Consider the following 27,385-nt stretch of genomic DNA (forward strand, 5'->3'; position numbering starts at 1 on the left):
TCGGTGATGGGGCTCTGGGTCCTGCTCCGTCCTTCTGACACACGGGGTGTCACACACTCACCAGACGACTTCTTCACTACTGTGTAATCCTGTGTATGCGGAGACGCCGATCACTACAGAGATTCTAAGAATCCTTCACCTTTCCAGATATTTCCCTGGTTTATTACCAGAGATAAGAGTGATGTCATGTGAGACTCTCACCTCTCCAGTTATCAAGGAGATGATCTCCAGAGTGAGGTCTAATATCCTCGCAGCCATGAGGTCTGTGTTCTTCTCCATCCTTGGTGGGTCATTGATGGAAAGGACCATTGTCTTTCAAAAGAAAACTAGAGAACCTGAGGAAACATTGAGGATTGAGAGCAAAATTGTGTTTAGAAGAACATCTTACATGAAGTAAAGTGAGTAATCAGTAAATCTGATCTGTGGAGGTTCAACCGCTCGGATCGCCACGAATCACAAGAATACGGTGTAAGAGTGTATAGAGCGGTGGTGACACATTTGTGCTTCTGCTCCAATCAACTCCATGGGACTGCCGGAGATCGCCGAGCTCTGTATTCATCTTCTCTTTGTCAGTCCCATAGAGTTGAATGGTGTGACCACCGGTTCATACATTCTGGCACCTCATACTTGTGATTGGTGGGGATCCCAGTGGTCAGACCCCCACCAATCAGATACTTATCTTCTGTCCTATGTGTAGGGAATACATTCCTATGATAAGACAACTCCATTAAGGATTACTGATAGCACACTATACATTGCATCTTTCATATGAATGTTTGTCGGCAGTGCATTGTCCTGTGTAAAGAGGTGGAAATGAACAGCTGCATGAATGATCGTAAGGACTGACTGATCGCTCAAGTGGCCATTTATTGTAATTATCTGGCTGTGTAAATGGTCTTTAAGGCCACATTCACTATTTTTAGAACCAATTGAGGTCAATGAGGCTAATCACAGGGCTATTTTTTAACGGCCAGTGAACAGCAGACATCAAAAGATAGGACATGTTGCGGCCAGACAGACCGCACTGATGAGCAATGGGACTGTTTTTAACAGATGAATAGAAAGGAGTGCACCCGTTTGACAACCATTAAAAACAGGTACACCAAATGCCATTCAGGGCTTACAATAAAAAAAAATTATACTCACCTCATCCACTTGCACCCGCAGGGACACTCTCCTCCTCAGGCTCTAGGACCTGACACCATCATTCATCATCCATCTATTAACACTACTGGGGATGGGGGGGGGGGCAAAATTTATACTGGGGGCACAATGGGACACAAATATTGTGGCAAAACCAACCTCGCCACTGGGTTTTGGAGAGGACTGGCTGCTGGCCTCTTGCCCCTGGATTATGGGCCATATACTAACTTTTAAACCCCTGAACCTATTCAAGTGAATTTTGGATAGGTTTGTCCCCAAGTTATACTGTTTAAATTGATGTTAGTTATATGTATGGCCAATGTAAACTCACAAAGTTGTAACAATTTATAATAAGTGTAACTTGTCAGCTTGGGAGGAAATGCTGGGTGTGTTTCTATTGTGCCATTGTCCCATTGTGTGTTTAAATGGTGATGTCTGTTCTGTTGTCCTCACATGTGTATTGGCGATCTCCCTTTGTCCTCAGAGATAATTGGATTGCTCCTCAGGTTGTCTCCGCCAGGGCAGAGAGGAGGAAACCATGATGCATTGTGGGGATATGTTGTCCTATGTCACAGTCTTCATTCTGGTCCTCTGGGGGCGTGAACGATTGGTTGCTGTAGTTACATTGTATGTGTTGTAAATTACTGATTGGTTGTATTTCAAACCCTTGTGGGCAGTACTATGTTTGTGGTTTATGAATAAAAGAGGCTGTACGTGAAGTACAGTCAGACCACTGTTTGACCCTCAACACGGAGCCTTGTCTCGTTCTTGGGGGGATTCGCTGTATGCTGTTAGAAGACCGATTGCCAGAAGTGTAAGCTGATCCCTGTTCGTCTGCTAGCAGCTATTCGTGAGGTTCCAGTTTGGAGTGCTACTTTGTATCCAGTTCGGGACTTTGGTGTATCCTGCAGTAGCTGTGCCTGTCTCTCAGAAAGGGGCTTATCGCCTAAACGGATTTTAACCCCTTGTCTGCGGAAACGGTCCGTTACATTGGTGGCAAGCAGCGGGATCGTTCCTACAGCCAGAAGGACAGCTACAGGAGACACCATTTCTGTGGATTCTACAATTTAAAGGACAACGCATGTCCCAGTACAGCGTCCCTGACAGTAGCAGGATGGAACCAGCAGTGTTATATGAGGAGGAGGACCTGGATGGCCGGGATGCATTAAGGAAAGGCATCTGGTACCAGGCCCTGGATAATCTACAATACCAGCGGGGTGAGAGTCTCCCCAGTGAAGAGCAGCGGTTGCAGAAGCAAGTGGCCCTGCGGATGCCCTTCCTGGGAGAGCAGCCCCTGGAGGAATGGGTGAAGGAACTAGAGCACCGGGTATGGCAGGAGCTATGGCTGGAGGATGCCTACCAGGCGCTTTGGTGGTATATGGCACAGTATATACCCTGGACAGCCGAACATGACAAGCCAGAGGGAGAGGAGTTTTATGGTCCTGGCTTGTTATGGGAGTCCTTTGCAGAGCCTGACTTCGGGAGCCCTGCACAGTCCAGACTTCAGGACATTTTCTATGAGAGGGAGGCTAGGCATGAGTGGGATGACCCCCATGAAGTAGAGCAAGACCTGGCTCACCTAGCAACCCTGGAGTGGGAACTGGAGCAGGACTACCGAGATCTCTTCCACTCCATTGAGAAGGCTCAGCAGGACGGTAAGGTGACAGACCCAGATCCAGACCCATTCAGCTGGGCATATATTGTAGAATGTTACTGGGAAGGACCCCAGGTGGCCGGTAGAGATGAGACCGAGGTCTCTCCACCGGTCCTGCAGGGAATTGGGAGCCCAGTCTCCATTCCCCAGCGGCAGTGTGAAGTGCAGGGAGAGGAGAGCAGCGTCCTCCCTCCCCAGCGGCAGGCTGAGGTACAGGGGGCAGAGGTAGTTGTTCCTGCCCCCCAGCAGCAGAGTGATATGCCGGGAAGGCAGTGTGAAATGCAGGGAGAGGAGAGCAGCGTCCTCCCTCCCCAGCGGCAGGCTGAGTTACAAGGGGCAGAGGTAGTTGTTCCTGCCCCCCAGCAGCAGCATGATTTTTTGGGAATTGGGAGCCCAGTCTCCTTTCCCCAGCAGCAGGCGGAGTTACAGGGGGCAGAGACAGTCGGTCCTGTCCCCCAGAGGCAGAGTGTCCAGCAGGGAATAGAGAGCCCAGTCTCCTTTCCCCAGCGGCAGGCAGAGTTACAGGGGGCAAAGACAGTCGGTCCTGTCCCCCAGCGGCAGAGTGTCCAACAGGGAATAGAGAGCCCAGTCTCCTTTCCCCAGCAGCAGGACACTGTATTGGGAGCGGAGACGGTCGGTCGCCCTCCCCAGCGGCTGGAAGTATGTATGGGAGAGGAGCTCGTTACCCCCTCTCCCCAGCGGCAGCTTAACGTACCAGGGGGAGACAGTAAGCCCCACAACAGTGCAGATGGGACCGTGGTCTCTGCACTTACAGCACAGGGGGTAGAGACAGTCGGTCTCCCCCTCCAACAACCAGGCTCCAACCAGGCTTCTTCCGTGGTAGCGCTGGCACCAGGGCAGAGTACCGCTGATCCCTGCCCACAAAGCAACCTCCACTCCAAGCCAGGGAGCAACACAGAGACCGGGAGTACCAGCTTCCAACATAACCTTGGTGGACTCACTGGACAGAGACAGGCTACTAAAGTCAACAGGTCCAGTATTTGGTTGTGGGTGGGCTGCCAGACTAACTCAGGTACCGACCGGCGTGAGGTCAGGTACCTGGTTAGTCTTCCCTGGGGGGTGGAGATGTGTGGCAAAACCAACCTCGCCACTGGGTTTTGGAGAGGACTGGCTGCTGGCCTTTTGCCCCTGGATTATGGGCCATATACTAACTTTTAAACCCCTGAACCTATTCAAGTGAATTTTGGATAGGTTTGTCCCCAAGTTATACTGTTTAAATTGATGTTAGTTATATGTATGGCCAATGTAAACTCACAAAGTTGTAACAATTTATAATAAGTGTAACTTGTCAGCTTGGGAGGAAATGCTGGGTGTGTTTCTATTGTGCCATTGTCCCATTGTGTGTTTAAATGGTGATGTCTGTTCTGTTGTCCTCACATGTGTATTGGCGATCTCCCTTTGTCCTCAGAGATAATTGGATTGCTCCTCAGGTTGTCTCCGCCGGGGCAGAGAGGAGGAAACCATGATGCATTGTGGGGATATGTTGTCCTATGTCACAGTCTTCATTCTGGTCCTCTGGGGGCGTGAACGATTGGTTGCTGTAGTTACATTGTATGTGTTGTAAATTACTGATTGGTTGTATTTCAAACCCTTGTGGGCAGTACTATGTTTGTGGTTTATGAATAAAAGAGGCTGTACGTGAAGTACAGTCAGACCACTGTTTGACCCTCAACACGGAGCCTTGTCTCGTTCTTGGGGGGATTCGCTGTATGCTGTTAGAAGACCGATTGCCAGAAGTGTAAGCTGATCCCTGTTCGTCTGCTAGCAGCTATTCGTGAGGTTCCAGTTTGGAGTGCTACTTTGTATCCCGTTCGGAGATTGGAGCATTCCCTTGTATGCCGTTACAAATATATATAAGGGGCCATCATTTATATGGAGGGGTACTATGTGGGAAACTAATACTGGGGGGCACTAAGGTGCCATTATTTATACTTGGGGCCACTATTGGGGGGGCATAAAATAAGTGCCTTCAAGGCCAATAAACAACATCAGTGTTTAAAGGCAATTAGAAAACTGATGCAAAATGGTCATGAAAACCAGACAGTGTGTCCGTGTGAATGTAGCCGGGGACATGGACATGTCGTATTTTGTCTGTTTTCACTGACCGACAGCCCCCATACATTTGAAGAGGACCATTTTAACGGCCATTTTCTCATGTGAATATATTCTAAGGGCCCATTCACACAACCATATTTACGGGTCCGCATCCGTTCCACAATTTTGCAGGAGGGAAGCGGAACCATCCATTTAAATTGGGCCGCAGAGGATGCGGACAGCACACCGTGTACTTTCATTCCGCAGCCCTGCATTTCTATCATAGAGCTGCCCGTGTGCGTTCCACATTTGGCCGGTATCTGTGTTTTGTGGATTTGCAATTTAATATACACTCACCTAAAGAATTATTAGGAACACCATACTAATACGGTGTTGGACCCCCTTTTGCCTTCAGAACTGCCTTAATTCTACGTGGCATTGATTCAACAAGGTGCTGATAGCATTCTTTAGAAATGTTGGCCCATATTGATAGGATAGCATCTTGCAGTTGATGGAGATTTGAGGGATGCACATCCAGGGCACGAAGCTCCCGCTCCACCACATCCCAAAGATGCTCTATTGGGTTGAGATCTGGTGACTGTGGGGCCATTTTAGTACAGTGAACTCATTGTCATGTTCAAGAAACCAATTTGAAATGATTCGAGCTTTGTGACATGGTGCATTATCCTGCTGGAAGTAGCCATCAGAGGATGGACACATATTCTCATTCTGTTTACGCCAAATTCGGACTCTACCATTTGAATGTCTCAATAGAAATCGAGACTCATCAGACCAGGCAACATTTTTCCAGTCTTCAACAGTCCAATTTTGGTGAGCTCGTGCAAATTGTAGCCTCTTTTTCCTATTTGTAGTGGAGATGAGTGGTACCCGGTGGGGTCTTCTGCTGTTGTAGCCCATCCGCCTCAAGGTTGTGCGTGTTGTGGCTTCACAAATGCTTTGCTGCATACCTCGGTTGTAACGAGTGGTTATTTCAGTCAACGTTGCTCTTCTATCAGCTTGAATCAGTCGGCCCATTCTCCTCTGACCTCTAGCATCCACAAGGCATTTTTGCCCACAGGACTGCCGCATACTGGATGTTTTTCCCTTTTCACACCATTCTTTGTAAACCCTAGAAATGGTTGTGCGTGAAAATCCCAGTAACTGAGCAGATTGTGAAATACTCAGACCAGCCCGTCTGGCACCAACAACCATGCCACGCTCAAAATTGCTTAAATCACCTTTCTTTCCCATTCTGACATTCAGTTTGGAGTTCAGGAGATTGTCTTGACCAGGAGCACCCCCCTAAATGCATTGAAGCAACTGCCATGTGATTGGTTGACTAGATAATTGCATTAATGAGAAATAGAACAGGTGTTCCTAATAATTCTTTAGGTGAGTGTATATACAGTATATATTGTAGGAAGGAGCAAGGGGCCGTCATTGATGGAAGGTATGTGTCACCAAGTCATCTGGCCTTGGTGAGGTAAGAGCCAGTAGTTTTAAGTGTCAGCGGCAGCTAATGCTGACTGACACTGGTGTTAGTATGGCTGTAAAGCCGATACGGGCTCTTACTAGGAGTAGCCAAAGTGATCCAGGCCGGGTATTTATTGGCCTATATAAAACCCAGCCGCCAGTCTCAGCTGTGTGTGGTTTATCCTCCACCTGACAGAGAAGCTGGGGAGTCTCTGTGTTTTGGGACCTGTGAATTTGTGCGGTGATAAAGGGCTGAGATCCGCATGCCGGGAAACAGGCCCCTAAAGCCGTGGACTGCGGGTGGAAAACTGCTAAACAGGTAAAGATTTTGTTCTATGGACATTGCATGGTTTAAACGAAAACCAAGACTGAACGGTCATTTAATTTTTTCCTTATGTGTGAATAAACACCGAACTGTTTAAGTTAAAGACTTTGTGATTTCCTCTATACTGCGTCTGCTACCCTGTCTACCAGAGAAAACCCCCCACAATATACACTGCTCAAAAAAATAAAGGGAACACTTAAACTACACAATGTAACTCCAAGTCAATCACACTTCTGTGAAATCAAACATAGAAACATAGAATGTGTCGGCAGATAAGAACCATTTGGCCCATCTAGTCTGCCCAATATACTAAATACTATGGATAGCCCCTGGCCCTATCTTATATGAAGGATGGCCTTATACCTATCCCATGCATGCTTAAACCTTCCACTTCTGCAGGAAGGCTATTCCATGCATCCACTACTCTCTCAGTAAAGTAATACTTCCTGATATTACTTTTAAACCTTTGCCTCTCTAATTTAAAACTATGTCCTCTTGTAGCAGTTTTTCTTCTTTTAAATATTCTTTTCTCTTTTACCTTGTTGATTCCCTTTATGTATTTAAAAGTTTCTCTCATATCCCCTCTGTCTCGTCTTTCTTCCAAGCTATACATGTTAAGGTCCTTTAATCTTTCCTGGTAAGTTTTATCCTGCAATCCATGTACCAGTTTAGTAGCTCTTCTCTGAACTCTCTCCAAAGTATCAATATCCTTCTGGAGATATGGTCTCCAGTACTGAGCACAATACTCCAGATGAGGTCTCACTAGTGCTCTGTAGAGCGGAATGAGCACCCCCCTCTGCCTACTGGTAATGCCTCTCCCTATACACCCAAGCATTCTGCTAGCATCTCCTGCTGCTCTATGACATTATCTGCCTACCTTTAAGTCTTCTGAAATAATGACCCCTAAATCCCTTTCCTCAGATACTGAGGTTAGGACTGTATCACTGATTTTATAGTCTGCTCTTGGGTTTTTACGTCCCAGGTGCGTTATCTTGCACTTATCAACATTAAATTTTAGTTGCCAGATTTTTGACCATTCCTCTAGTTTTCCTAAGTCCTTTTCCATTTGGTGTATTCCTCCAGGAACATCAACCCTGTTACAAATCTTTGTGTCATCAGTAAAAAGACACACCTTACCATTGAGGCCTTCTGCAATTTCGCTGATAAAGATATTAAACAATATGGGTCCCAGAACAGATCCCTGAGGTACCCCACTGGTAACAAGACTTGGTCTGAATATACTCCATTGACTACAACCCTCTGTTGCCTGTCCCTCAGCCACTGCCTAATCCATTCAACAATATGGGAGTCCAAGCCCAATGACTTTATTGATAAGCCTTCTATGTGGGACAGTATCAAAAGCCTTACTAAAGTGTAGATAAGCGATGTCTACTGCACCTCCTCCATCTATTATTTTAGGCACCCAATCAAAAAAATCAATAAGATTAGTTTGACATGATCTCCCTGAAGTAAACCCATGCTGTTTTTCATCTTTCTATCCATGGGATTTTAGATGGTCCACAATCCTCTCCTTAAGTATGGTTTCCATTAATTTCCCCACTATTGATGTCAGGCTTACTGGCCTATAGTTGCCGATTCCTCCCTACTACCTTTCTTGTGAATGGGCACAACATTTGCTAATTTCCAATCTTCTGGGACGACTCCTGTTGCCAGTGATTGGTTAAATAAATCTGTTAATGGTTTTGCTAGTTCACCGCTGAGCTCTTTTAATAGCTTTGGGTGTATCCCATCAGGCCCCTGTGACTTATTTGTATTCATTTTAGACAGTTGACTTAGAACCTCTTCCTCTGTAAAGACACATGCGTCAAAAGATTCATTAGTCTTCTTTCCCAACTAAGGTCCTTCTCCTTCATTTTCCTTTGTAAAAACTGAACAGAAGTATTCATTGAGGCAGTCAGCTAGTTCTTTATCTTCTTCCATATACCTTCCTTCTTTAGTTTTTAATTTGGTAATTCCTTGTTTTAGTTTCCTTTTTTCATTTATGTATCTGAAGAATGCCTTATCGCCTTTTTTCCCTGACTGAGCTAATTTCTCTTCTGCCTGTGCTTTAGAAGCTCTTATAACTTGTTTGGCCTCTCTCTGCCTAATCTTATAAATTTGTCGGTCATCCTCGTTTTTTTTTTTTTATAATTCCTTAATGCTATCTTTTTGTTTTTAATGATTTTGGCCACTTCTGCTGAGTACCACAGTGGTCTCTTCCTTTTTTTTGCTTTTACTGACAAGCCTAATGCAATCTTCGGTTGCCTTCAATAGTGCCACTTTTAAGTAGTCCCATTTCTCCTGGACTCCAATTAAACTGTTCCAGTCTGATAGGGACTCGTATACCACTAATCTGATTTTAGAAAAGTCTGTTTTTCTAAAATCTAAAACTTTTGTTTTTGTGTGGTGTGACTCAGTCACTGTACTTATAGTAAACCACACTGACTAGTGATCACTAGATCCCAAGCTTTCCCCTACAGTAATATCAGATACCAAATTCCCATTTGTGAATACTAAATCTAAAATGGCCTCCTTCCGGGTTGGCTCCTCCACTACTTGCTGTAGAGATAATCCCAGTAGGGAATTTAGAATATATGTACTCTTGGCAGAACTAGCTATTTTGGTTTTCCAGTTTACATCTGGAAGATTGAAGTCTCCCATAATGATAACTTCCCCCTTCAATGTCATTTTAGCTATTTCCTCAACTAGTAGATCATCTAATTCTTTGACTTGGCTAGGTGGTCTATATATCACACCTACACGAGTTACCTTATGATTATCAAGCTGCAAGGTAACCCAAACTGACTCTAAATTGTTCTCGCTAACTTGTATCAAATTAGATTTTATGCTATCTTTCACATACAGGGTCACCCCTCCCCCTTCTTGCCTTCTCTGTCTTTCCTGTATAGAGAGAACCCTGGTATTGATATATCCCAGTCATTACTCCCCTTGAACCACGTCTCAGTAACAGCCACTACATCTATATTCTCAGTCGGACTGCTGGATTATCACTCTTTTGCCCCCCTTTCCTAGTTTAAATGCTCCTTAGCAAATACTTGGAACTGTTCACCGAGGACATTCGTTCCCTTGAGAGAAAGATGCAAACCATCTTTCTTGTACAGTTCTTTTCCATTCCAACAAGAGCTATCATGAGACACAAAGCCAAACCCTTGGTTCAGACACCATTCACCAAGCCATACATTGAATTCCTTAATGCACATCTTCCTGTCATGCTGAAGGTTATGCACAGGCAAAACTGCAGAGAATGAAACAGTTGATGCAACCTCCAGTATATCCTTTCCAAGTGTATGAAAAGCTTCTTTCACCTTTGAAACCTCATTGCAAGCCAGATCGTTTGTCCCAAGATGGAGAATAACATCCACTTCCCTTTCCTGCTTTGCTTGCCTAACAATATTTAGGATCGGTCGTCTATCCCTGCTAGCGGTAGCACCAGGGAGACATCTCACAACACCATTCTCCTCAAACTTCACACCTCTTAAGATGGAATCGCCCACCAACAGCTGCTTACTATCAATCCTCACCTTCTCCTTTTTGTCTTTGGCTGCAGTCTTACATACTTTAGGCATGGGAGATGATTGTTTCTCACCCACTGTGCTTGAGCCATCCTCCATGTTGCTCTTGCACTCTGAAAGTGCTGCAAATGAATTATGGAGAGCCACAGACTGTGGGACATGCCTTCTATCCACAACTCTCAGTCTACCTGAACCTACAGTAACCCATCTTCCATTTCTAGGGGGCCTCTGTGGCAGTGGCATTGCAATGTTCTCAGCCTGAGTTTGTTTAGTGGTTAATTTAAAAATCTCATATTTCAAAAAGGTAATTTCCTGCTGCATTATGGAGAGCTGTCTACAGATCAGACAGTATCCAAACCTTTGAAGAGTGGAACCTGAAATAAAAGCACAACAATTCCTGCACAGAACCAGATCTGCCATCGCAAAGAGGGGAAAGATTTTAAACAAACAAATCTTACTTGTTTAGATTGTATCCACCTCCAGATTACCTCCTGAATATCTCCAATGCACTTATAACAAGCAGCACTTAAAATAGCAGCCTTGGAAAAGCAGCAAGCTATAATTAGCAAGCTAATACTGTGTGGATATATATACACAAACTCCCACAAAGGCTCCTCCCCCAACAGCAAATTAACACCTTACTTGCCTATGCTCACTTGCAATCAGACAATAGAGATACTGTGTCTAGCAAATTCCTTACCTCTTCACCAGAAACTGTCCACTTAGGAAGCAACACTGAGTGACAATCAATTTCACATGCTGTTGTGCAAATGGGATAGACAACAGGTGGAAATTATAGGCAATTAGCAAGACACCCCCAATAAAGGAGTGGTTCTGCAGGTGGTGACCACAGACCACTTCTCAGTTCCTATGCTTCCTGGCTGATGTTTTGGTCACTTTTGAATGCTGGCGGTGCTTTCACTCTAGTGGTAGCATGAGACGGAGTCTACAACCCACACAAGTGGCTCAGGTAAGGCAGCTTATCCAGGATGGCACATCAATGCGAGCTGTGCCAAGAAGGTTTGCTGTGTCTGTCAGCGTAGTGTCCAGAGCATGGAGGCGCTACCAGGAGACAGGCCAGTACATCAGGAGACGTGGAGGAGGCCGTAGGAGGGCAACAACCCAGCAGCAGGACCGCTACCTCCGCCTTTGTGCAAGGAGGAACAGGAGGAGCACTGCCAGAGCCCTGCAAAATGACCTCCAGCAGGCCACAAATGTGCATGTGTCTGCTCAAACGGTCAGAAACAGACTCCATGAGGGTGATATGAGGGCCCGACGTACACAGGTGGGGGTTGTGCTTACAGCCCAACACCGTGCAGGACATTTGGCATTTGCCAGAGAACACCAAGATTGGAAAATTCGCCACTGGCGCCCTGTGCTCTTCACAGATGAAAGCAGGTTCACACTGAGCACATGTGACAGATGTGACAGAGTCTGGAGACGCCGTGGAGAACGTTCTGCTGCCTGCAACATCCTCCAGCATGACCGGTTTGGCATTGGGTCAGTAATGGTGTGGGGTGGCATTTCTTTGGAGGGCCGCACAGCCCTCTATGTGCTCGCCAGAGGTAGCCTGACTGCCATTAGGTACCGAGATGAGATCCTCAGACCCCTTGTGAGACCATATGCTGGTGCGGTTGGCCCTGGGTTCCTCCTAATGCAAAACACTGCTAGACCTCATGTGGCTGGAGTGTGTCAGCAGTTCCTGCAAGACGAAGGCATTGATGCTATGGACTGGCCCGCCCGTTCCCCAGACCTGAATCCAATTGAGCACATCTGGGACATTATGTCTGGCTCTATCCACCAACGTCACGTTGCACCACAGACTGTCCAGGAGTTGGCAGATGCTTTAGTCCAGGTCTGGGAGGAGATCCCTCAGGAGACCGTCCGCCACCTCATCAGGAGCATGCACAGGCATTGTAGAGAGGTCATACAGGCACGTGGAGGCCACACACACTACTGAGCCTCATTTTGACTTGTTTTAAGGACATTACATCAAAGTTGGATCAGCCTGTAGTGTGTTTTTCCACTTTAAATTTGAGTGTGACTCCAAATCCAGACCTCCATGGGTTAAAAAATTTGATTGACATTTTTTTATTTTTGTGTGATTTTGTTGTCAGCACATTCAACTATGTAAAGAACAAAGTATTTCAGAAGAATATTTAATTAACTCAGATCTAGGATGTGTTATTTTTGTGTTCCCTTTATTTTTTTGAGCAGTGTATATATATACATGAGAAGCTATATAATATCTCTATACTGTGCGGTGATGATAGTGTAGGGGGGTGTATGTAATATATATATACATGAGAAGCTATATAATATCTCTATACTGTGCGGTGATGATAGTGTAGGGGGTATATGTAATATATATATATACATGAGAAGCTATATAATATCTCTATACTGTGCGGTGATGATAGTGTAGGGGGTGTATGTAATATATATATATACACATGAGAAGCTATATAATATCTGTATACTGTGCGGTGATGATAGTGTAGGGGGTGTATGTAATATATATATACATGAGAAGCTATATAATATCTATATACTGTGCGGTGATGATAGTGTAGGGGGTGTATGTAATATATATATACATGAGAAGCTATATAATATCTCTATACTGTGCGGGGATGATAGTGTAGGGGGGTATGTAATATATATATACACATGAGAAGCTATATAATATCTCTATACTGTGCGGTGATGATAGTGTAGGGGGGTGTATGTAATATATATATATACATGAGAAGCTATATAATATCTCTATACTGTGCGGTGATGATAGTGTAGGGGGTGTATGTAATATATATATATATATACATGAGAAGCTATATAATATCTCTATACTGTGGGTGATGATAGTGTAGGGGGTGTATGTAATATATATATATACATGAGAAGCTATATAATATATCTATACAGTGCTCCAGACAAAAAAAAATGACCAGGAGCCAAATAAAAATTTTTAGTCGCCAAATTTAAAATGCATATAATTAAAAAAAAAAGGACTTTGAGTAGATGAGACGCAGGTGCACTACATATAGGAGAAAACAGCACCACATACCTCTCACATCCAGGGACATTTTCTGGGGGACAATGTGACTAAAAATGGCGAATTGCGTGGTTTAGAGATTTTTTTTTTTGTTACGGCCTTTACCGAGCGGAAATATTTTTTTATATTTTAATAGCTCACACTTTTTGGGACGTGGCGATATGTAATATGTTTATTCTTTATTGTTTGTAAATTTTATATGTAAAACTGGGCAGGGGCCATTTAAACTTTTAGTATTTTGGTGTTTTTTTTTTTTTTTACTTTTTATTTAATAACCATTTCTTCCCTAGAACCTGGATCTTTTCATCCCTTGTGCTATTCACCCTGATAGATCTCTATCAGGGTGAATAGGACCTCACACATCTCCCTGCTGCCCTGGGCTCTGTGCACACAGCAGCAGGGAGCTGAACATGGCAGCCAGGGCTTCAGTAGCGTCCTGGCTGCCATGGTAACGATCTGAGCCCCAGCAGTGTAATCTGCCACTGCCACCAATGAAGGGGATGGGACCCTGTGGCCACCATATAACAATGGGGACGGGACGGACAGACTTGTGGCCAGTGATAATGGGGGGACGGGGACTTGTGGCCAGTGATAATGGGGGGGGGGGACTTGTGGCCAGTGATAATGGGGGGGGGACTTGTGGCCAGTGATAATGGGGGGGGGGACTTGTGGCCAATGATAATGGGGGGGGACTTGTGGCCAGTGATAATAGGGGGGGGGGGGAGAGGCTTTGGTATTTTCAGCATTCAGAGCAAGGAGGAGGAGACGCCAGTGTCTCTCCCTCTCCATAACAGCAGCGCTGTCCAATCACAGCTCAGAACCAGGGAGGATTTTTTCTCCCTGGCTCTGAGTTCTGAGCTGTGATTGGACAGCGCTGCTGTTATGGAGACGGAGAGACACTGGCGTCTCCTCCTCCTTGCTCTGAATGCTGAAAATACCGGGGGCCACAGCGGACGAACGGAGCGACGCCCAGGAATAATAGTAAGTGCACTTAGATCCCTGGGCGCCGCTCTATGCAGCCTGCTACTACGTTCATATTCTTTACACCCACGAAAGGTCCTACAATTGTCTGCAGCGGTATCACAGACCCAGCACCCGGCCTCAATAACAGGGCATGCGATCTGGGGCACCTGAGGGGTTAATGGCCGCGGATCGCATGCCCTGATATTGAGGCCGGGTGCCGGGTCTGTGATACCGCTGCCTATACTTATGTTTTACATTCATTGGTGGCGCAGTGGCGACAGCTCCTCCCCTGCTATCTCCCCATTTGTGGTAGTGGCGGCCGCGTCACAGTGGAGAGGGAGGGACTCCTTCCTTCTCCACTGTGCCGTGTGCTAGTGAAGAGAACTTAGGCTGCGCAGGAGCGCGGCGGTATAGTCGCAAATGGCGACAAGACTAAAAAGTCTTGTCGCAAACTGCAAATTTTAAGGCGCATTGGCGACCGTTTTGGTCGCCATCTGGAGCCCTGCTATACTGTGCGGTGATGATAGTGTAGGGGGTGTATGTAATATATATATATACATGAGAAGCTATATAATATCTCTATACTGTGCGGTGATGATAGTGTAGGGGGTGTATGTAATATATATACATGAGAAGCTATATAATATCTCTATACTGTGCGGTGATGATAGTGTAGGGGGTGTATGTAATATATATACATGAGAAGCTATATAATATCTCTATACTGTGTGGTGATGATAGTGTAGGGGGTGTATGTAATATATATATATACATGAGAAGCTATATAATATCTCTATACTGTGCGGTGATGATAGTGTAGGGGGTGTATGTAATATATATATACATGAGAAGCTATATAATATCTCTATACTGTGCGGTGATGATAGTGTAGGGGGTGTATGTAATATATATATATATATATATACATGAGAAGCTATATAATATCTCTATACTGTGCGGTGATGATAGTGTAGGGGGTGTATGTAATATATATATATATATATATACATGAGAAGCTATATAATATCTCTATACTGTGCGGTGATGATAGTGTAGGGGGTGTATGTAATATATATATATACATGAGAAGCTATATAATATCTCTATACTGTGCGGTGATGATAGTGTAGGGGGGGTATGTAATATATACACTGCGTGCAGAATTATTAGGCAAATGAGTATTTTGACCACATCATCCTCTTTATGCATGTTGTCTTACTCCAAGCTGTATAGGCTCGAAAGCCTACTACCAATTAAGCATATCAGGTGATGTGCATCTCTGTAATGAGAAGGGGTGTGGTCTAATGACATCAACACCCTATATTAGGTGTGCATATTTATTAGGCAACTTCCTTTCCTTTGGCAAAATGGGTCAAAAGAAGGACTTGACAGGCTCAGAAAAGTCAAAAATAGTGAGATATCTTGCAGAGGGATGCAGCACTCTTAAAATTGCAAAGCTTCTGAAGCGTGATCATCGAACAATCAAGCGTTTCATTCAAAATAGTCAACAGGATCGCAAGAAGCGTGTGGAAAAACCAAGGTGCAAAATAACTGCCCATGAACTGAGAAAAGTCAAGCGTGCAGCTGCCAAGATGCCACTTGCCACCAGTTTGGCCATATTTCAGAGCTGCAACATCACTGGAGTGCCCAAAAGCACAAGGTGTGCAATACTCAGAGACATGGCCAAGGTAAGAAAGGCTGAAAGACGACCACCACTGAACAAGACACAAAAGCTGAAACGTCAAGACTGGGCCAAGAAATATCTCAAGACTGATTTTTCTAAGGTTTTATGGACTGATGAAATGAGAATGAGTCTTGATGGGCCAGATGGATGGGCCCGTGGCTGGATTGGTAAAGGGCAGAGAGCTCCAGTCCGACTCAGACGCCAGCAAGGTGGAGGTGGAGTACTGGTTTGGGCTGGTATCATCAAAGATGAGCTTGTGGGGCCTTTTCGGGTTGAGGATGGAGTCAAGCTCAACTCCCAGTCCTACTGCCAGTTTCTGGAAGACACCTTCTTCAAGCAGTGGTAAGGAAGAAGTCTGCATCCTTCAAGAAAAACATGATTTTCATGCAGGACAATGCTCCATCACACGCGTCCAAGTACTCCACAGCGTGGCTGGCAAGAAAGGGTATAAAAGAAGAAAATCTAATGACATGGCCTCCTTGTTCACCTGATCTGAACCCCATTGAGAACCTGTGGTCCATCATCAAATGTGAGATTTACAAGGAGGGAAAACAGTACACCTCTCTGAACAGTGTCTGGGAGGCTGTGGTTGCTGCTGCACGCAATGTTGATGGTGAACAGATCAAAACACTGACAGAATCCATGGATGGCAGGCTTTTGAGTGTCCTTGCAAAGAAAGGTGGCTATATTGGTCACTGATTTGTTTTTGTTTTGTTTTTGAATGTCAGAAATGTATATTTGTGAATGTTGAGATGTTATATTGGTTTCACTGGTAAAAATAAATAATTGAAATGGGTATATATTTGTTTTTTGTTAAGTTGCCTAATAATTATGCACAGTAATAGTCACCTGCACACACAGATATCCCCCTAAAATAGCTAAAACTAAAAACAAACTAAAAACTACTTCCAAAAATATTCAGCTTTGATATTAATGAGTTTTTTGGGTTCATTGAGAACATGGTTGTTGTTCAATAATAAAATTAATCCTCAAAAATACAACTTGCCTAATAATTCTGCACTCCCTGTATATATACATGAGAAGCTATATAATATCTCTATACTGTGCAGTGATGATAGTGTAGGGGGGTGTATGTAATATATATATATATACACATGAGAAGCTATATAATATCTCTATACTGTGCGGTGATGATAGTGTAAGGGGTGTATGTAATATATATATATACATGAGAAGCTATATAATATCTCTATACTGTGCGGGGATGATAGTGTAGGGGGTGTATGTAATATATATATATACACATGAGAAGCTATATAATATCTCTATACTGTGCGGTGATGATAGTGTAGGGGGTGTATGTAATATATATATACATGAGAAGCTATATAATATCTCTATACTGTGCGGTGATGATAGTGTAGGGGGTGTATGTAATATATATATATACATGAGAAGCTATATAATATCTCTATACTGTGCAGTGATGATAGTGTAGGGGGGTGTATGTAATATATATATATACACATGAGAAGCTATATAATATCTCTATACTGTGCGGGGATGATAGTGGAGGGGGTGTATGTAATATATATATATACATGAGAAGCTATATAATATCTCTATACTGTGCGGTGATGATAGTGTAGGGGGTGTATGTAATATATATATATACATGAGAAGCTATATAATATCTCTATACTGTGCGGTGATGATAGTGTAGGGGGTGTATGTAATATATATATATACATGAGAAGCTATATAATATCTCTATACTGTGCGGTGATGATAGTGTAGGGGGTGTATGTAATATATATATATATATACATGAGAAGCTATATAATATCTCTATACTGTGGGTGATGATAGTGTAGGGGGTGTATGTAATATATATATATACATGAGAAGCTATATAATATCTCTATACTGTGCGGTGATGATAGTGTAGGGGGTGTATGTAATATATATATATACATGAGAAGCTATATAATATCTCTATACTGTGCGGGGATGATAGTGTAGGGGGTGTATGTAATATATATATACATACATGAGAAGCTATATAATATCTCTATACTGTGCGGTGATGATAGTGTAGGGGGTGTATGTAATATATATATATACATGAGAAGCTATATAATATCTCTATACTGTGCGGTGATGATAGTGTAGGGGGAGTATGTAATATATATATATACATGAGAAGCTATATAATATCTCTATACTGTGCGGTGATGATAGTGTAGGGGGTGTATGTAATATATATATATACATGAGAAGCTATATAATATGTCTATACTGTGCGGTGATGATAGTGTAGGGGGTGTATGTAATATATATATACATGAGAAGCTATATAATATCTCTATACTGTGCGGTGATGATAGTGTAGGGGGTGTATGTAATATATATATATACACATGAGAAGCTATATAATATCTCTATACTGTGCGGTGATGATAGTGTAGGGGGTGTATGTAATATATATACATGAGAAGCTATATAATATCTCTATACTGTGCAGTGATGATAGTGTAGGGGGTGTATGTAATATATATATATACATGAGAAGCTATATAATATCTCTATACTGTGCGGTGATGATAGTGTAGGGGGTGTATGTAATATATATATATACACATGAGAAGCTATATAATATCTCTATACTGTGCGGTGATGATAGTGTAGGGGGTGTATGTAATATATATATACATGAGAAGCTATATAATATCTCTATACTGTGCGGTGATGATAGTGTAGGGGGGTGTATGTAATATATATATATACATGAGAAGCTATATAATATCTCTATACTGTGCGGTGATGATAGTGTAGGGGGTGTATGTAATATATATATATATATATACACATGAGAAGCTATATAATATCTCTATACTGTGCGGTGATGATAGTGTAGGGGGTGTATGTAATATATATATATACATGAGAAGCTATATAATATCTCTATACTGTACGTGATGATAGTGTAGGGGGGTGTATGTAATATATATATATACATGAGAAGCTATATAATATCTTTATACTGTGCGGTGATGATAGTGTAGGGGTGTATGTAATATATATATATACATGAGAAGCTATATAATATCTCTATACTGTGCAGTGATGACAGTGTAGGGGGTGTATGTAATATATATATATATATACATGAGAAGCTATATAATATCTCTATACTGTGCGGTGATTATAGTGTAGGGGGTGTATGTAATATATATATACATGAGAAGGTATATAATATCTCTATACTGTGCAGTGATGACAGTGTAGGGGGTGTATGTAATATATATACATGAGAAGCTATATAATATCTCTATACTGTGCGGTGATGATAGTGTAGGGGTGTATATAATATATATATACACATGAGAAGCTATATAATATCTCTATACTGTGCGGTGATGATAGTGTAGGGGGTGTATGTAATATATATATATACATGAGAAGCTATATAATATCTCTATACTGTGGGTGATGATAGTGTAGGGGGTGTATGTAATATATATATATATACATGAGAAGCTATATAATATCTCTATACTGTGCGGTGATGATAGTGTAGGGGGTGTATGTAATATATATATATACATGAGAAGCTATATAATATCTCTATACTGTGGGTGATGATAGTGTAGGGGGTGTATGTAATATATATATATATACATGAGAAGCTATATAATATCTCTATACTGTGCGGTGATGATAGTGTAGGGGGTGTATGTAATATATATATATACATGAGAAGCTATATAATATCTCTATACTGTGCGGTGATGACAGTGTAGGGGGTGTATGTAATATATATATATATATACACACATGAGAAGCTATATAATATCTCTATACTGTGCGGTGATGATAGTGTGGGGGGTGTATGTAATATATATATATACATGAGAAGCTATATAATATCTCTATACTGTGCGGTGATGATAGTGTAGGGGGTGTATGTAATATATATATATACATGAGAAGCTATATAATATCTCTATACTGTGCGGTGATGATAGTGTAGGGGGTGTATGTAATATATATATATATTAGGGGTGCACCGAAATGAAAATTCTGGTCCGAAACCGAAACCGAAAATTCAGGATGCCTTTGACCGAAAACCGAAACTGCCTTTTTGCCCAAATACTTTTAAAATACTTTTTTTTTAATGATTTTATTAATAATTCTTTTTCATGAATGAAATTCATCTGTGGGTGGCGCTGTTATGGAGAGGGGGATCTGTGGGTGGCGCTGTTATGGAGAGGGGGATCTGTGGGTGGCGCTGTTATGGAGAGGGGGATCTGTGGGTGGCGCTGTTATGGAGAGGGGGATCTGTGCACTGTTATGGAAAGGGGATCTGTGCACTGTTATGGAAAGGGGATATGTGCACTGTTATGGGCATAACAGTGCAAAGATCCCTTTCCCCATAACAGTGCACAGATCCCTTTCACCATAACAGTGCACAGATCCCCCCTCCCCATAGCAGTGCCATAGACCGATCCCCCTACCTATAACAGCCCCAGCCCTGCTGCTCACAGCATCACTCACTGCATCTTTATTTTACCTTACAATCGTGACGCTCCGGTAACAACTCTGCAGGCAGAGCGGAGGGCGGCGTAACGTCACTTACTCACGTGACGCACCTGCTCCGCCCACTTTATGAATGAAGGAGGCGGAGCAGGCGCGTCACGTGAGTAAGTGACGTTACGCCGGCCTCCGCTCTGCCTGCAGAGTTGTTAGTTACTGGAGCATCACGATCGTAAGGTAAAATAAAGATGCAGTGACAAAGTAAACCGCCCGCCCGGCGCCCGCCCGCAGATGGTGGGTGACAAATCCCACACCCCATATTTTCGGCCGATATGTAACAATATCGGCCGAAGTGGATTAGGTGCATTTTCGGCCGATATTTTCGGCTGCCGGAATTTCGGTGCACCCCTAATATACAGTGGGGGAAATAATTATTTGACCCCTCACTGATTTTGTAAGTTTGTCCAATGACAAAGAAATGAAAAGTCTCAGAACAGTATCATTTCAATGGTAGGTTTATTGTAACAGTGGCAGATAGCACATCAAAAGGAAAATCGAAAAAATATCTTTAAATAAAAGATAGCAACTGATTTGCATTTCATTGAGTGAAATAAGTATTTGAACCCCTACCAACCATTAAGAGTTCTGGCTCCCACAGAGTGGTTAGACACTTCTACTCAATTAGTCACCCTCATTAAGGACACCTGTCTTAACTAGTCACCTGTATAAAAGACACCTGTCCACAGAATCAATCAATCAAGCAGACTCCAAACTCTCCAACATGGGAAAGACCAAAGAGCTGTCCAAGGATGTCAGAGACAAAATTGTAGACCTGCACAAGGCTGGAATGGGCTACAAAACCATTAGCAAGAAGCTGGGAGAGAAGGTGACAACTGTTGGTGCGATTGTTCGAAAATGGAAGGAGCACAAAATGACCATCAATCGACCTCGCTCTGGGGCTCCACGCAAGATCTCACCTCGTGGGGTGTCAATGGTTCTGAGAAAGGTGAAAAAGCATCCTAGAACTACACGGGAGGAGTTAGTTAATGACCTCAAATTAGCAGGGACCACAGTCACCAAGAAAACCATTGGAAACACATTACACCGCAATGGATTAAAATCCTGCAGGGCTCGCAAGGTCCCCCTGCTCAGGAAGGCACATGTGCAGGCCCGTCTGAAGTTTGCCAATGAACACCTGAATGATTCAGAGAGTGACTGGGAGAAGGTGCTGTGGTCTGATGAGACCAAAATAGAGCTCTTTGGCATTAACTCAACTCGCTGTGTTTGGAGGAAGAAAAATGCTGCCTATGACCCCCAAAACACCGTCCCCACCGTCAAGCATGGGGGTGGAAACATTTTGCTTTGGGGGTGTTTTTCTGCTAAGGGCACAGGACAACTTATTCGCATAAACGGGAAAATGGACGGAGCCATGTATCGTGAAATCCTGAGCGACAACCTTCTTCCCTCTGCCAGGAAACTGAAAATGGGTCGTGGATGGGTGTTCCAGCACGACAATGACCCAAAACATACAGCAAAGGCAACAAAGGAGTGGCTCAAGAAGAAGCACATTAAGGTCATGGAGTGGCCTAGTCAGTCTCCGGACCTTAATCCAATCGAAAACCTATGGAGGGAGCTCAAGCTCAGGGTTGCACAGAGACAGCCTCGAAACCTTAGGGATTTAGAGATGATCTGCAAAGAGGAGTGGACCAACATTCCTCCTAAAATGTGCGCAAACTTGGTCATCAATTACAAGAAACGTTTGACCTCTGTGCTTGCAAAGCAGGGTTTTTCCACCAAGTATTAAGTCTTTTTTTGTTAGAGGGTTCAAATACTTATTTCACTCAATGAAATGCAAATCAGTTGCTATCTTTTATTTAAAGTTATTTTTTCGATTTTCCTTTTGATGTGCTATCTGCCACTGTTACAATAAACCTACCATTGAAATGATACTGTTCTGAGACTTTTCATTTCTTTGTCATTGGACAAACTTACAAAATCAGTGAGGGGTCAAATAATTATTTCCGCCACTGTATATATACATGAGAAGCTATATGATATCTCTATACTGTGCGGTGATGATAGTGTAGGGGGTGTATGTAATATATATATATACATGAGAAGCTATATAATATCTCTATACTGTGCAGTGATGATAGTGTAGGGGGTGTATGTAATATATATATATATATACATGAGAAGCTATATAATATCTCTATACTGTGCGGTGATGATAGTGTAGGGGGGTGTATGTAATATATATATACATGAGAAGCTATATAATATCTCTATACTGTGCGGTGATGATAGTGTAGGGGGTGTATGTAATATATATATATACATGAGAAGCTATATAATATCTCTATACTGTGCGGTGATGATAGTGTAGGGGGTGTATGTAATATATATACACACATGAGAAGCTATATAATATCTCTATACTGTGCGGTGATGATAGTGTAGGGGGTGTATGTAATATATATATATATATACACATGAGAAGCTATATAATATCTATACTGTGCGGTGATGATAGTGTAGGGGGTGTATGTAATATATATATATATATATATATACATGAGAAGCTATATAATATCTCTATACTGTGCGGTGATGATAGTGTAGGGGGTGTATGTAATATATATATATACATGAGAAGCTATATAATATCTCTATACTGTGCGGTAATGATAGTGTAGGGGGTGTATGTAATATATATATATACATGAGAAGCTATATAATATCTCTATACTGTGCGGTGATGATAGTGTAGGGGGTGTATGTAATATATATATACATGAGGAGCTATATAATATCTATACTGTGCGGTGATGATAGTGTAGGGGGTGTATGTAATATATATATACACATGAGAAGCTATATAATATCTCTATACTGTGCGGTGATGATAGTGTAGGGGGGTATGTAATATATATATATATATACATGAGAAGCTATATAATATCTCTATACTGTGCAGTGATGATAGTGTAGGGGGTGTATGTAATATATATATACATGAGAAGCTATATAATATCTCTATACTGTGGGTAATGATAGTGTAGGGGGTGTATGTAATATATATATATATACATGAGAAGCTATATAATATCTCTATACTGTGCAGTGATGATAGTGTAGGGGGTGTATGTAATATATATATACATGAGAAGCTATATAATATCTCTATACTGTGGGTAATGATAGTGTAGGGGGTGTATGTAATATATATATATATACATGAGAAGCTATATAATATCTCTATACTGTGCAGTGATGATAGTGTAGGGGGTGTATGTAATATATATACATGAGAAGCTATATAATATCTCTATACTGTGCGGTGATGATAGTGTAGGGGGTGTATGTAATATATATATACATGAGAAGCTATATAATATCTCTATACTGTGCGGGGATGATAGTGTAGGGGGTGTATGTAATATATATATACATACATGAGAAGCTATATAATATCTCTATACTGTGCGGTGATGATAGTGTAGGGGGTGTATGTAATATATATATATATATATATACATGAGAAGCTATATAATATCTGTATACTGTGCAGTGATGATAATGTAGGGGGTGTATGTAATATATATATACACATGAGAAGCTATATAATATCTCTATACTGTGCAGTGATGATAGTGTAGGGGGTGTATGTAATATATATATATATACATGAGAAGCTATATAATATCTCTATACTGTGGGTGATGATAGTGTAGGGGGTGTATGTAATATATATATATACATGAGAAGCTATATAATATCTCTATACTGTGTGGCGATGATAGTGTAGGGGGTGTATGTAATATATATATATATACATGAGAAGCTATATAATATCTCTATACTGTGCGGTGATGATAGTGTAGGGGGTGTATGTAATATATATATATACACATGAGAAGCTATATAATATCTCTATACTGTGCGGTGATGATAGTGTAGGGGTGTATGTAATATATATATATATATACATGAGAAGCTATATAATATCTCTATACTGTGCACTGATGATAGTGTAGGGGGTGTATGTAATATATATATACATGAGAAGCTATATAATATCTCTATACTGTGCGGTGATGATAGTGTAGGGGGTGTATGTAATATATATACATGAGAAGCTATATAATATCTCTATACTGTGCAGTGATGATAGTGTAGGGGGTGTATGTAATATATATATATATACATGAGAAGCTATATAATATCTCTATACTGTGGGTGATGATAGTGTAGGGGGTGTATGTAATATATATATACATGAGAAGCTATATAATATCTCTATACTGTGCGGTGATGATAGTGTAGGGGGTGTATGTAATATATATATACACATGAGAAGCTATATAATATCTCTATACTGTGGGTGATGATAGTGTAGGGGGTGTATGTAATATATATATATACACATGAGAAGCTATATAATATCTGTATACTGTGCAGTGATGATAGTGTAGGGGGTGTATGTAATATATATATATACATGAGAAGCTATATAATATCTCTATACTGTGCAGTGATGATAGTGTAGGGGGTGTATGTAATATATATATATACATGAGAAGCTATATAATATCTCTATACTGTGCGGTGATGATAGTGTAGGGGGAGTATGTAATATATATACATGAGAAGCTATATAATATCTGTATACTGTGCGGTGATGATAGTGTAGGGGGTGTATGTAATATATATATATACACATGAGAAGCTATATAATATCTCTATACTGTGCGGTGATGATAGTGTAGGGGGTGTATGTAATATATATATATATACATGAGAAGCTATATAATATCTCTATACTGTGCGGTGATGATAGTGTAGGGGGTGTATGTAATATATATATATACATGAGAAGCTATATAATATCTCTATACTGTGCAGTGATGATAGTGTAGGGGGTGTATGTAATATATATATACATGAGAAGCTATATAATATCTCTATACTGTGCGGTGATGATAGTGTAGGGGGTGTATGTAATATATATATACACATGAGAAGCTATATAATATCTCTATACTGTGCGGTGATGATAGTGCAGGGGGTGTATGTAATATATATATATACATGAGAAGCTATATAATATCTCTATACTGTGCGGTGATGAGTGAGGAGAAGTCCTGTCCGCCGCTTCTCTCCTCTGATTACGGCTGCAGTTCTCTCTGTATGTACACAGGTGTGTATTCACATGTACAGACACCGCGTGTGCACTTATCTACATACTACTGTGCAGACAATCCCCGGTCACGGCCGTCATCACCGAGTCACCGATCTCATCCCCTTTCTAGGGACATTCCCCTGACACTGAGGTTCTATCACCAGGAGAAGACATCACTGTGTGATCTGTGGGGTCCGGGGACCAGGATGGGACTGACGGGGGCAGCACCGGTTCAGCGCGGCCTCTCCTCCACAGTCCCTGCTCATTAGAGCTCCGGCCTCCGCTGTGCAGGGACAGTGAGGAGAGGACACAGCGCTGCAGCCCCTTCATCTAGAAGAGGTTGTCCCCACCGACCACACACTGACTCCATATCCTAGTGACATCACAGAACAGTGTGTGATGGAAGACCCCTCTAATCCAGGAGAACAGCCCCTCTTACAGGGGTCTGGGGGTCTCCTAATATTCCAGGGGGAGAGCAGACATGTCTGAGGAGACCTCCCCTCCTGACCTCCAGACTGTGTGAGCAGAGACTCTCTATGGCCGGTGCTGCCCCCTGCTGGCTGGACCTGCTATATGTCACCTATAGAACCGCTCCATTCTAATAAACCCAGAACCAAGACCAATAACTGACCTGCAGATCTCACCTCCTGGGGCTGCAGGACCTGCGATGACGTCACAGTCATGTGATCAGGTACATGAGATGGAGGAAATGTTTAGTGGCTGTAGGACCTTGGTTGATGTCATACTGGTCACATGACTGGAATTGATAAAAAGTGAAAAGCCTTTACTGCTTTACTCCTCCCCTTATGTGACTGATCACATGACCATGACATCTTCAAAGGTCCTGCAGTCATTAGAGTATAATGTCTGCAGATAGGTAATGCTTAGAATGTATGGGTTCATGAGAGGTTTAGGTCACGTGTGAATCTGAGATTAGTGGTGGTGAAAATTAGCTAAGTGTTCTGTTTTTTTTGGGGGAGGGGGGTAGAGATAATTTACTGTAGTCTCTTCCATCATACAGCAGAGACCAGAAGGAAATGGGTAAAACCGCTCCCCATGGTTCCCCCTCTCACACAGACTGCTCCCCATGGTTCCCCCTCTCTCACACAGACCCCTCCCCATGGTTCCCCCTCTCTCACACAGACCGCTCCCCATGGTTCCCTCTCTCTCACACAGACCGCTCCCCATGGTTCCCCCTCTCTCACACAGACCGCTCCCTATGGTTCTCCCTCTCTCTCACACAGACCGCTCCCCATGGTTCCCCCTCTCTCACACAGACCGCTCCCCATGGTTTTCCCTTTCTCACAGACCGCTCCCCATGGTTCCCTCTCTCTCACACAGACTGCTCCCCATGGTTCCCCCTCTCTCACACAGACCGCTCCCCATGGTTCCCCCTCTCTCACACAGACCGCTCCCCATGGTTCCCCCTCTCTCACAGACCGCTCCCCATGGTTCCCTCTCTCTCACACAGACCGCTCCCCATGGTTCCCCCTCTCTCACACTGACCGCTCCCCATGGTTCACACTCTCTCACAGACCGCTCCCCATGGTTCCCCTTCTCTCACACAGACCGCTCCCCATGGTTCCCTCTCTCTCTCACAGACCGCTCCCCATGGTTCCCCTTCTCTCACACAGACCGCTCCCCATGGTTCCCTCTCTCTCACACAGACCGCTCCCCATGGTTCCCCCTCTCTCACACAGACCGCTCCCCATGGTTCCCCCTCTCTCACACAGACCGCTCCCCATGGTTCCCCCTGTCTCACACAGACAGCTCCCCATGGTTCCCCTCTCTCACACAGACCGCTCCCCATGGTTCCCCCTC

At 42.8% G+C, this 27,385-nt stretch overlaps 1 long non-coding RNA gene across 1 annotated transcript; it reads right to left on the bottom strand.

Annotated features, from left to right (window-relative positions):
- Positions 1–44: 44 nt before the first annotated feature.
- On the bottom strand, positions 45–26,237 carry LOC120983825. Its single transcript, XR_005775219.1, has 3 exons — positions 26,196–26,237; positions 202–335; positions 45–89 (listed from the first exon to the last, which is right to left on the bottom strand). It is a non-coding gene; the product is annotated as an uncharacterized LOC120983825 (long non-coding RNA).
- Positions 26,238–27,385: the final 1,148 nt, after the last annotated feature.

Source organism: Bufo bufo, unplaced genomic scaffold (genome assembly GCF_905171765.1).
Source record: "Bufo bufo unplaced genomic scaffold, aBufBuf1.1, whole genome shotgun sequence".
Classification (NCBI taxonomy): domain Eukaryota; kingdom Metazoa; phylum Chordata; class Amphibia; order Anura; family Bufonidae; genus Bufo; species Bufo bufo.